Genomic DNA, 13,048 nt, shown 5'->3' on the forward strand with positions numbered 1-13,048 from the left:
GAGAGAGAGACACCCAGACCCAGGGCTTGAACCCTGACCCCAGGGTCTCAGCGTCTCCCACACGGCCACCGTGAACCCCCTGAGATAGAGAGACACCCAGACCCAGGGCTTGAACCCTGACCCCAGGGTCTCCCACACGGCCACTGTGAACCCCCAGAGAGAGACACCCAGACCCAGGGCATGAACTCTGACCCCAAGGTCTCAGTGTCTCCCACACAGCCACTGTGAACCCCTGAGAGAGAGAGAGAGAGAGACACCCAGACCCAGGGCTTGAACCCTGACCCCAGGGTCTTAGTGTCTCACACACGGCCACTGTGAACCCCCTGAGAGAGAGACACCCAGACCCAGGGCTTGAACCCTGACCCTAGGGTCTCAGTGTCTCCCACACGGCCACTGTGAACCCCCTGAGAGAGATACCTAGACCCAGGGCTTGAACCCTGACCCAGGGTCTCAGCGTCTCCCACACGGCCACTGTAACCCCCTGAGAGAGAGAGACACCCAGACCCAGGGCTTGAACCCCGACCCCAGGGTTTCAGTGTCTGCCACACGGCCACTGTGAACCCCCTGAGAGAGAGAGAGGGAGACACCCAGACCCAGGGCTTGAACCCTGACCCCAGGGTCTCAGCGTCTCCCACACGGCCACCGTGAACCCCCTGAGAGAGAGAGAGACACCCAGACCCAGGGCTTGAACCCTGACCTCAGGGTCTCCCACACGGCCACTGTGAACCCCCTGAGAGAGACACCCAGACCCAGGGCTTGAACCCTGACCCCAGGGTCTCAGTGTCTACCACACGGCCACTGTGAACCCCTGAGAGAGAGACACCCAGACCCAGGGCTTGAACCCTGACCCCAGGGTCTCAGCGTGTCCCACACGGCCACTGTGAACCTTCTGAGAGAGAGAGACACCCAGACCCAGGGCTTGAACCCTGACCCCAGGGTCTCAGTGTCTCCCACACGGCCACTGTGAACCCCCTGAGAGAGAGAGGGAGACACCCAGACCCAGGGCTTGAACCCTGACCCCAGGGTCTCAGTGTCTGCCACACGGCCACTGTGAACCCCCTGAGAGAGACACCCAGACCCAGGGCTTGAACCGTGACCCCAGGGTCTCCCACACGGCCACTTTGAACCCACTGAGAGAGACACACAGACCCAGGGCTTGAACCCTGACCCCAGGGTCTCAGTGTCTACCACACGGCCACTGTGAACCCCTGAGAGAGAGAGAGAGAGACACCCAGACCCAGGGCTTGAACCCTGACCCCAGGGTCTCAGTGTCTCTGACACGGCCACTGTGAACCCCCTGAGAGAGAGAGAGAGAGACACCCAGACCCAGGGCCTCCGACACGGCCACTGTAAACCCCCTGAGAGGGAGAGACACCCAGACCCAGGGCTTGAACCCTGACCCCAGGGTCTCAGTGTCTCTGACACGGCCACTGTGAACCCCCTGAGAGAGAGACACCCAGACCCAGATCTTGAACCCTGAACCCAGGGTCTCAGCGTCTCCCACACAGCCACTGTGAACCCCCTGAGAGAGAGAGAGAGATACCCAGACCCAGGGCTTGAACCCTGACCCCAGGGTCTCAGCGTCTCCCACACGGCCACTGTGAACCCCCTGAGAGAGAGACACCCAGACCCAGGGCTTGAACCCTGACTTCAGGGTCTAAGCGTCTCCCACACCGCCATCGTGAACCCCCTAAGAGAGAGAGAGACACCCAGAACCAGGGCTTAAACCCTGACCCCAGGGTCTCAGTGTCTCCCACACGGCCATCGTTAACCCCCTGAGAGAGAGAGAGACACCCAGACCCAGGGCTTGAACCCTGAGCCCATGGTCTCAGCGTGTCCCACACGGCCACTGTGAAGCCCCTGAGAGAGAGACACTCAGACCCAGGGCTTGAACCCTGACCCCAGGGTCTCAGTGTCTCCCACACGGCCACTGTGAACCCCCTGAGAGAGAGAGACACGAGACCCAGGGCTTGAACCCTGACCCCAGGGTCTCAGCGTCTCCCACACGGCCACCGTGAACCCCCTGAGAGAGAGAGAGACACCCAGACCCAGGGCTTGAACCCTGAGCCCAGGGTCTCAGCGTCTCCCACACGGCCACTGTGAACCCCTTGAGAGAGAGACACCCAGATCCAGGGCTTGAACCCTGACCCCAGGGTCTCAGCGTGTCCCACACGGCCACTGTGAAGCCCCTGAGAGAGAGAGAGAGACTCAGACCCAGGGCTTGAACCCTGACCCCAGGGTCTCAGTGTCTCCCACACGGCCACTGTGAACCCCCTGAGAGAGAGAGACACCCAGAACCAGGGCTTGAACCCTGACCCCAGGGTCTCAGCGTCTCCCACACGGCCACCGTGAACCCCCTGAGAGAGAGAGATAGAGACACCCAGACCCAGGGCTTGAACCCTGACCCCAGGGTCTCAGCATCTCCCACACGGCCACTGTGAACCCCCTGAGAGAGAGAGAGACACCCAGACCCAGGGCTTGAACCCTGACCCCAGGGTCTCAGTGTCTGCCACACGGCCACTGTGAACCCCCTGAGAGAGAGAGACACCCAGACCCAGGGCTTGAACCCTGACCCCAGGGTCTCAGCGACTCCCACACGGCCACCGTGAACCCCCTGAGAGAGAGAGAAACACCCAGACCCAGGGCTTGAACCCTGACCTCAGGGTCTCCCACACGGCCACTGTGAACCCCCTGAGAGAGACACCCAGACCCAGGGCTTGAACCCTGACCCCAGGGTCTCAGTGTCTACCACACGGCTACTGTGAACCCCTGAGAGAGAGACACCCAGACCCAGGGCTTGAACCCTGACCCCAGGGTCTCAGCGTGTCCCACACGGCCACTGTGAACCTTCTGAGAGAGAGAGAGAGAGACACCCAGACCCAGGGCTTGAACCCTGACCCCAGGGTCTCAGTGTCTCCCACACGGCCACTGTAAACCCCCTGAGAGAGAGAGACACCCAGACCCAGGGCTTGAACCCTGACCCCAGGGTCTCAGTGTCTGCCACACGGCCACTGTAACCCCCTGAGAGAGAGACACCCAGATCCAGGGCTTGAACCCTGACCCCAGGGTCTCAGCGTCTCCCACACGGCCACTGTGAACCCCCTGAGAGAGAGAGGGAGACACCCAGACCCAGGGCTTGAACCCTGACCCCAGGGTCTCAGCGTCTCCCACACGGCCACTGTGAACCCCCTGAGAGAGAGAGGGAGACACCCAGACCCAGGGCTTGAACCCTGACCCCAGGGTCTCAGTGTCTGCCACACGGCCACTGTGAACCCCCTGAGAGAGACACCCAGACCCAGGGCTTGAACCCTGACCCCAGGGTCTCAGCGTCTCCCAAACGGCCACCGTGATCCCCCTGAGAGAGAGAGAGACACCCAGACCCAGAGCTTGAACCCTGACCCCAGGGTCTCAGCGTCTGCCACAGGGCCACTGTGAACCCCCTGAGAGAGAGAGAGAGAGACACCCAGACCCAGGGCTTGAACCCTGACCCCAGGGTCTCAGTGTCTGCCACACGGCCACTGTGAACCCCCTGAGAGAGAGAGAGACACCCAGACCCAGGGCTTGAACCCTGACCCCAGGGTCTCAGCGTCTCCAACACGGCCACCGTGAACCCCCTGAGAGAGAGAGAGACACCCAGACCCAGGGCTTGAACCCTGACCCCAGGGTCTCCCACACGGCCACTGTGAACCCCCTGAGAGAAACACCCAGACCCAGGGCGTGAACTCTGACCCCAAGGTCTCAGTGTCTCCCACACAGCCACTGTGAACCCCCTGAGAGAGAGAGAGAGACACCCAGACCCAGGGCTTGAACCCTGACCCCAGGGTCTTAGTGTCTCACACACGGCCACTGTGAACCCCCTGAGAGAGAGACACCCAGACCCAGGGCTTGAACCCTGACCCTAGGGTCTCAGTGTCTCCCACACGGCCACTGCGAACCCCCTGAGAGAGATACCTAGACCCAGGGCTTGAACCCTGACCCAGGGTCTCAGCGTCTCCCACACGGCCACTGTAACCCCCTGAGAGAGAGAGACACCCAGACCCAGGGCTTGAACCCTGACCCCAGGGTCTCAGTGTCTGCCACACGGCCACTGTGAACCCCCTGAGAGAGAGAGAGGGAGACACCCAGACCCAGGGCTTGAACCCTGACCCCAGAGTCTCAGCGTCTCCCACACGGCCACCGTGAACCCCCTGAGAGAGAGAGAGACACCCAGACCCAGGGCTTGAACCCTGACCTCAGGGTCTCCCACACAGCCACTGTGAACCCCCTGAGAGAGACACCCAGACCCAGGGCTTGAACCCTGACCCCAGGGTCTCAGTGTCTACCACACGGCTACTGTGAACCCCTGAGAGAGAGACACCCAGACCCAGGGCTTGAACCCTGACCCCAGGGCCTCAGCGTGTCCCACACGGCCCCTGTGAACCTTCTGAGAGAGAGAGAGAGACACCCAGACCCAGGGCTTGAACCCTGACCCCAGGGTCTCAGTGTCTCCCACACGGCCACTGTGAACCCCCTGAGAGAGAGAGGGAGACACCCAGACCCAGGGCTTGAACCCTGACCCCAGGGTCTCAGTGTCTGCCACACGGCCACTGTGAACCCCCTGAGAGAAACACCCAGACCCAGGGCTTGAACCCTGACCCCAGGGTCTCGCACACGGTCACTTTGAACCCCCTGAGAGAGACACCAAGACCCAGGGCTTGAACCCTGACCCCAGGGTCTCAGCGTCTCCCACACAGCCACTGTGAACCCCCTGAGAGAGAGACACCCAGACCCAGGGCTTGAACCCTGACCCCAGGGTCTCAGTGTCTACCACACGGCCACTGTGAACCCCTGAGAGAGAGAGAGAGAGACACCCAGACCCAGGGCTTGAACCCTGACCCCAGGGTCTCAGTGTCTCTGACACGGCCACTGTGAACCCCCTGAGAGAGAGAGAGACACCCAGACCCAGGGCCTCCGACACGGCCACTGTGAACCCCCTGAGAGGGAGAGACACCCAGACCCAGGGCTTGAACCCTGACCCCAGGGTCTCAGTGTCTCTGACACGGCCACTGTGAACCCCCTGAGAGAGAGACACCCAGACCCAGGGCTTGAACCCTGAACCCAGGGTCTCAGCGTCTCCCACTCAGCCACTGTGAACCCCCTGAGAGAGAGAGAGAGAGATACCCAGACCCAGGGCTTGAACGCTGACCCCAGGGTCTCAGCGTCTCCCACACGGCCACTGTGAACCCCCTGAGAGAGAGACACCCAGACCCAGGGCTTGAACCCTGACTTCAGGGTCTAAGCGTCTCCCACACCGCCATCGTGAACCCCCTAAGAGAGAGAGAGAGACACCCAGAACCAGGGCTTAAACCCTGACCCCAGAGTCTCAGTGTCTCCCACACGGCCACTGTGAACCCCCTGAGAGAGAGACACCCAGATCCAGGGCGTGAACTCTGACCCCAAGGTCTCAGTGTCTCCCACACAGCCACTGTGAACCCCCTGAGAGAGAGAGAGAGACACCCAGACCCAGGGCTTGAACCCTGACCCCAGGGTCTTAGTGTCTCACACACGGCCACTGTGAACCCCCTGAGAGAGAGACACCCAGACCCAGGGCTTGAACCCTGACCCTAGGGTCTCAGTGTCTCCCACACGGCCACTGCGAACCCCCTGAGAGAGATACCTAGACCCAGGGCTTGAACCCTGACCCAGGGTCTCAGCGTCTCCCACACGGCCACTGTAACCCCCTGAGAGAGAGAGACACCCAGACCCAGGGCTTGAACCCTGACCCCAGGGTCTCAGTGTCTGCCACACGGCCACTGTGAACCCCCTGAGAGAGAGAGAGGGAGACACCCAGACCCAGGGCTTGAACCCTGACCCCAGAGTCTCAGCGTCTCCCACACGGCCACCGTGAACCCCCTGAGAGAGAGAGAGACACCCAGACCCAGGGCTTGAACCCTGACCTCAGGGTCTCCCACACAGCCACTGTGAACCCCCTGAGAGAGACACCCAGACCCAGGGCTTGAACCCTGACCCCAGGGTCTCAGTGTCTACCACACGGCTACTGTGAACCCCTGAGAGAGAGACACCCAGACCCAGGGCTTGAACCCTGACCCCAGGGCCTCAGCGTGTCCCACACGGCCCCTGTGAACCTTCTGAGAGAGAGAGAGAGAGAGACACCCAGACCCAGGGCTTGAACCCTGACCCCAGGGTCTCAGTGTCTCCCACACGGCCACTGTGAACCCCCTGAGAGAGAGAGGGAGACACCCAGACCCAGGGCTTGAACCCTGACCCCAGGGTCTCAGTGTCTGCCACACGGCCACTGTGAACCCCCTGAGAGAGACACCCAGACCCAGGGCTTGAACCCTGACCCCAGGGTCTCGCACACGGTCACTTTGAACCCCCTGAGAGAGACACCAAGACCCAGGGCTTGAACCCTGACCCCAGGGTCTCAGCGTCTCCCACACAGCCACTGTGAACCCCCTGAGAGAGAGACACCCAGACCCAGGGCTTGAACCCTGACCCCAGGGTCTCAGTGTCTACCACACGGCCACTGTGAACCCCTGAGAGAGAGAGAGAGACACCCAGACCCAGGGCTTGAACCCTGACCCCAGGGTCTCAGTGTCTCTGACACGGCCACTGTGAACCCCCTGAGAGAGAGAGAGACACCCAGACCCAGGGCCTCCGACACGGCCACTGTGAACCCCCTGAGAGGGAGAGACACCCAGACCCAGGGCTTGAACCCTGACCCCAGGGTCTCAGTGTCTCTGACACGGCCACTGTGAACCCCCTGAGAGAGAGACACCCAGACCCAGGGCTTGAACCCTGAACCCAGGGTCTCAGCGTCTCCCACTCAGCCACTGTGAACCCCCTGAGAGAGAGAGAGAGAGATACCCAGACCCAGGGCTTGAACGCTGACCCCAGGGTCTCAGCGTCTCCCACACGGCCACTGTGAACCCCCTGAGAGAGAGACACCCAGACCCAGGGCTTGAACCCTGACTTCAGGGTCTAAGCGTCTCCCACACCGCCATCGTGAACCCCCTAAGAGAGAGAGAGAGACACCCAGAACCAGGGCTTAAACCCTGACCCCAGAGTCTCAGTGTCTCCCACACGGCCACTGTGAACCCCCTGAGAGAGAGACACCCAGATCCAGGGCTTGAACCCTGACCCCAGGGTCTCAGCGTGTCCCACACGGCCACTGTGAAGCCCCTGAGAGAGAGACACTCAGACCCAGGGCTTGAACCCTGACCCCAGGGTCTCAGTGTCTACCACACGGCCACTGTGAACCCCTGAGAGAGAGACACCCAGACCCAGGGCTTGAACCCTGACCCCAGGGTCTCAGCGTGTCCCACACGGCCACTGTGAACCTTCTGAGAGAGAGAGACACCCAGACCCAGGGCTTGAACCCTGACCCCAGGGTCTCAGTGTCTCCCACACGGCCACTGTGAACCCCCTGAGAGAGAGAGGGAGACACCCAGACCCAGGGCTTGAACCCTGACCCCAGGGTCTCAGTGTCTGCCACACGGCCACTGTGAACCCCCTGAGAGAGACACCCAGACCCAGGGCTTGAACCGTGACCCCAGGGTCTCCCACACGGCCACTTTGAACCCCCTGAGAGAGACACCCAGACCCAGGGCTTGAACCCTGACCCCAGGGTCTCAGCGTGTCCCACACGGCCACTGTGAAGCCCCTGAGAGAGAGACACTCAGACCCAGGGCTTGAACCCTGACCCCAGGGTCTCAGTGTCTACCACACGGCCACTGTGAACCCCTGAGAGAGAGACACCCAGACCCAGGGCTTGAACCCTGACCCCAGGGTCTCAGCGTGTCCCACACGGCCACTGTGAACCTTCTGAGAGAGAGAGACACCCAGACCCAGGGCTTGAACCCTGACCCCAGGGTCTCAGTGTCTCCCACACGGCCACTGTGAACCCCCTGAGAGAGAGAGGGAGACACCCAGATCCAGGGCTTGAACCCTGACCCCAGGGTCTCAGTGTCTGCCACACGGCCACTGTGAACCCCCTGAGAGAGACACCCAGACCCAGGGCTTGAACCGTGACCCCAGGGTCTCCCACACGGCCACTTTGAACCCCCTGAGAGAGACACCCAGACCCAGGGCTTGAACCCTGACCCCAGGGTCTCAGTGTCTACCACACGGCCACTGTGAACCCCTGAGAGAGAGAGAGAGAGACACCCAGACCCAGGGCTTGAACCCTGACCCCAGGGTCTCAGTGTCTCTGACACGGCCACTGTGAACCCCCTGAGAGAGAGAGAGAGAGACACCCAGACCCAGGGCCTCCGACACGGCCACTGTAAACCCCCTGAGAGGGAGAGACACCCAGACCCAGGGCTTGAACCCTGACCCCAGGGTCTCAGTGTCTCTGACACGGCCACTGTGAACCCCCTGAGAGAGAGACACCCAGACCCAGGGCTTGAACCCTGAACCCAGGGTCTCAGCGTCTCCCACACAGCCACTGTAAACCCCCTGAGAGAGAGAGAGAGAGATACCCAGACCCAGGGCGTGAACCCTGACCCCAGGGTCTCAGCGTCTCCCACACGGCCACTGTGAACCCCCTGAGAGAGAGACACCCAGACCCAGGGCTTGAACCCTGACTTCAGGGTCTAAGCGTCTCCCACACCGCCATCGTGAACCCCCTAAGAGAGAGAGAGAGACACCCAGACCCAGGGCTTAAACCCTGACCCCAGGGTCTCAGTGTCTCCCACACGGCCATCGTTAACCCCCTGAGAGAGAGAGAGACACCCAGACCCAGGGCTTGAACCCTGAGCCCATGGTCTCAGCGTGTCCCACACGGCCACTGTGAAGCCCCTGAGAGAGAGACACTCAGACCCAGGGCTTGAACCCTGACCCCAGGGTCTCAGTGTCTCCCACACGGCCACTGTGAACCCCCTGAGAGAGAGAGACACGAGACCCAGGGCTTGAACCCTGACCCCAGGGTCTCAGCGTCTCCCACACGGCCACCGTGAACCCCCTGAGAGAGAGAGAGACACCCAGACCCAGGGCTTGAACCCTGAGCCCAGGGTCTCAGCGTCTCCCACACGGCCACTGTGAACCCCTTGAGAGAGAGACACCCAGATCCAGGGCTTGAACCCTGACCCCAGGGTCTCAGCGTGTCCCACACGGCCACTGTGAAGCCCCTGAGAGAGAGAGAGAGACTCAGACCCAGGGCTTGAACCCTGACCCCAGGGTCTCAGTGTCTCCCACACGGCCACTGTGAACCCCCTGAGAGAGAGAGAGACACCCAGAACCAGGGCTTGAACCCTGACCCCAGGGTCTCAGCGTCTCCCACACGGCCACCGTGAACCCCCTGAGAGAGAGAGATAGAGACACCCAGACCCAGGGCTTGAACCCTGACCCCAGGGTCTCAGCATCTCCCACACGGCCACTGTGAACCCCCTGAGAGAGAGAGAGAGACACCCAGACCCAGGGCTTGAACCCTGACCCCAGGGTCTCAGCGTCTCCCACACGGCCACTGTAACCCCCTGAGAGAGAGAGAGACACCCAGACCCAGGGCTTAAACCCTGACCCCAGGGTCTCAGTGTCTGCCACACGGCCACTGTGAACCCCCTGAGAGAGAGAGACACCCAGACCCAGGGATTGAACCCTGACCCCAGGGTCTCAGCGACTCCCACACGGCCACCGTGAACCCCCTGAGAGAGAGAGAGGCACCCAGACCCAGGGCTTGAACCCTGACCTCAGGGTCTCCCACACGGCCACTGTGAACCCCCTGAGAGAGACACCCAGACCCAGGGCTTGAACCCTGACCCCAGGGTCTCAGTGTCTACCACACGGCTACTGTGAACCCCTGAGAGAGAGACACCCAGACCCAGGGCTTGAACCCTGACCCCAGGGTCTCAGCGTGTCCCACACGGCCACTGTGAACCTTCTGAGAGAGAGAGAGAGAGACACCCAGACCCAGGGCTTGAACCCTGACCCCAGGGTCTCAGTGTCTCCCACACGGCCACTGTAAACCCCCTGAGAGAGAGAGACACCCAGACCCAGGGCTTGAACCCTGACCCCAGGGTCTCAGTGTCTGCCACACGGCCACTGTAACCCCCTGAGAGAGAGACACCCAGATCCAGGGCTTGAACCCTGACCCCAGGGTCTCAGCGTCTCCCACACGGCCACTGTGAACCCCCTGAGAGAGAGAGGGAGACACCCAGACCCAGGGCTTGAACCCTGACCCCAGGGTCTCAGCGTCTCCCACACGGCCACTGTGAACCCCCTGAGAGAGAGAGGGAGACACCCAGACCCAGGGCTTGAACCCTGACCCCAGGGTCTCAGTGTCTGCCACACGGCCACTGTGAACCCCCTGAGAGAGACACCCAGACCCAGGGCTTGAACCCTGACCCCAGGGTCTCAGTGTCTGCCACACGGCCACTGTGAACCCCCTGAGAGAGAGAGAGACACCCAGACCCAGGGCTTGAACCCTGACCCCAGGGTCTCAGCGTCTCCAACACGGCCACCGTGAACCCCCTGAGAGAGAGAGAGACACCCAGACCCAGGGCTTGAACCCTGACCCCAGGGTCTCCCACACGGCCACTGTGAACCCCCTGAGAGAGACACCCAGACCCAGGGCGTGAACTCTGACCCCAAGGTCTCAGTGTCTCCCACACAGCCACTGTGAACCCCCTGAGAGAGAGAGAGACACCCAGACCCAGGGCTTGAACCCTGACCCCAGGGTCTTAGTGTCTCACACACAGCCACTGTGAACCCCCTGAGAGAGAGACACCCAGACCCAGGGCTTGAACCCTGACCCTAGGGTCTCAGTGTCTCCCACACGGCCACTGCGACCCCCTGAGAGAGATACCTAGACCCAGGGCTTGAACCCTGACCCAGGGTCTCAGCGTCTCCCACACGGCCACTGTAACCCCCTGAGAGAGAGAGACACCCAGACCCAGGGCTTGAACCCTGACCCCAGGGTCTCAGTGTCTGCCACACGGCCACTGTGAACCCCCTGAGAGAGAGAGAGGGAGACACCCAGACCCAGGGCTTGAACCCTGACCCCAGGGTCTCAGCGTCTCCCACACGGCCACCGTGAACCCCCTGAGAGAGAGAGAGACACCCAGACCCAGGGCTTGAACCCTGACCTCAGGGTCTCCCACACAGCCACTGTGAACCCCCTGAGGGAGACACCCAGACCCAGGGCTTGAACCCTGACCCCAGGGTCTCAGTGTCTACCACACGGCTACTGTGAACCCCTGAGAGAGAGACACCCAGACCCAGGGCTTGAACCCTGACCCCAGGGCCTCAGCGTGTCCCACACGGCCCCTGTGAACCTTCTGAGAGAGAGAGAGAGAGAGACACCCAGACCCAGGGCTTGAACCCTGACCCCAGGGTCTCAGTGTCTTCCACACGGCCACTGTGAACCCCCTGAGAGAGAGAGGGAGACACCCAGACCCAGGGCTTGAACCCTGACCCCAGGGTCTCAGTGTCTGCCACACGGCCACTGTGAACCCCCTGAGAGAGACACCCAGACCCAGGGCTTGAACCCTGACCCCAGGGTCTCGCACACGGTCACTTTGAACCCCCTGAGAGAGACACCAAGACCCAGGGCTTGAACCCTGACCCCAGGGTCTCAGCGTCTCCCACACAGCCACTGTGAACCCCCTGAGAGAGACACCCAGACCCAGGGCTTGAACCCTGACCCCAGGGTCTCAGTGTCTACCACACGGCCACTGTGAACCCCTGAGAGAGAGAGAGAGACACCCAGACCCAGGGCTTGAACCCTGACCCCAGGGTCTCAGTGTCTCTGACACGGCCACTGTGAACCCCCTGAGAGAGAGAGAGACACCCAGACCCAGGGCCTCCGACACGGCCACTGTGAACCCCCTGAGAGGGAGAGACACCCAGACCCAGGGCTTGAACCCTGACCCCAGGGTCTCAGTGTCTCTGACACGGCCACTGTGAACCCCCTGAGAGAGAGACACCCAGACCCAGGGCTTGAACCCTGAACCCAGGGTCTCAGCGTCTCCCACTCAGCCACTGTGAACCCCCTGAGAGAGAGAGAGAGAGATACCCAGACCCAGGGCTTGAACGCTGACCCCAGGGTCTCAGCGTCTCCCACACAGCCACTGTGAACCCCCTGAGAGAGAGACACCCAGACCCAGGGCTTGAACCCTGACTTCAGGGTCTAAGCGTCTCCCACACCGCCATCGTGAACCCCCTAAGAGAGAGAGAGAGAGACACCCAGAACCAGGGCTTAAACCCTGACCCCAGAGTCTCAGTGTCTCCCACACGGCCACTGTGAACCCCCTGAGAGAGAGACACCCAGATCCAGGGCTTGAACCCTGACCCCAGGGTCTCAGCGTGTCCCACACGGCCACTGTGAAGCCCCTGAGAGAGAGACACTCAGACCCAGGGCTTGAACCCTGACCCCAGGGTCTCAGTGTCTCCCACACGGCCACTGTGAACCCCCTGAGAGAGAGAGACACGAGAACCAGGGCTTGAACCCTGACCCCAGGGTCTCAGCGTCTCCCACACGGCCACCGTGAACCCCCTGAGAGAGAGAGAGAGAGACACCCAGACCCAGGGCTTGAACCCTGAGCCCAGGGTCTCAGCGTCTCCCACAGGGCCACTGTGAACCCCTTGAGAGAGAGACACCCAGATCCAGGGCTTGAACCCTGACCCCATGGTCTCAGCGTGTCCCACACGGCCACTGTGAAGCCCCTGAGAGGGAGAAAGAGACACTCAGACCCAGGGCTTGAACCCTGACCCCAGGGTCTCAGTGTCTGCCACACGGCCACTGTGAACCCCCTGAGAGAGACACCCAGACCCAGGGCTTGAACCCTGACCCCAGGGTCTCAGTGTCTACCACACGGCCACCGTGAACCCCTGAGAGAGAGACACCCAGACCCAGGGCTTGAACCCTGACCCCAGGGTCTCAGCGTGTCCCACACGGCCACTGTGAACCTCCTGAGAGAGAGAGAGACACCCAGACCCAGGGCTTGAACCCTGACCCCAGGGTCTCAGTGTCTCCCACACGGCCACTGTAAACCCCCTGAGAGAGAGAGACACCCAGACCCAGGGCTTGAACCCTGACCCCAGGGTCTCAGCG

Source organism: Petromyzon marinus, unplaced genomic scaffold (assembly GCF_048934315.1).
Source record: "Petromyzon marinus isolate PM22_M1 ecotype Great Lakes invasive population unplaced genomic scaffold, UKy_Petmar_22M1.pri1.0 PM_Scaffold_54, whole genome shotgun sequence".
Classification (NCBI taxonomy): domain Eukaryota; kingdom Metazoa; phylum Chordata; class Hyperoartia; order Petromyzontiformes; family Petromyzontidae; genus Petromyzon; species Petromyzon marinus.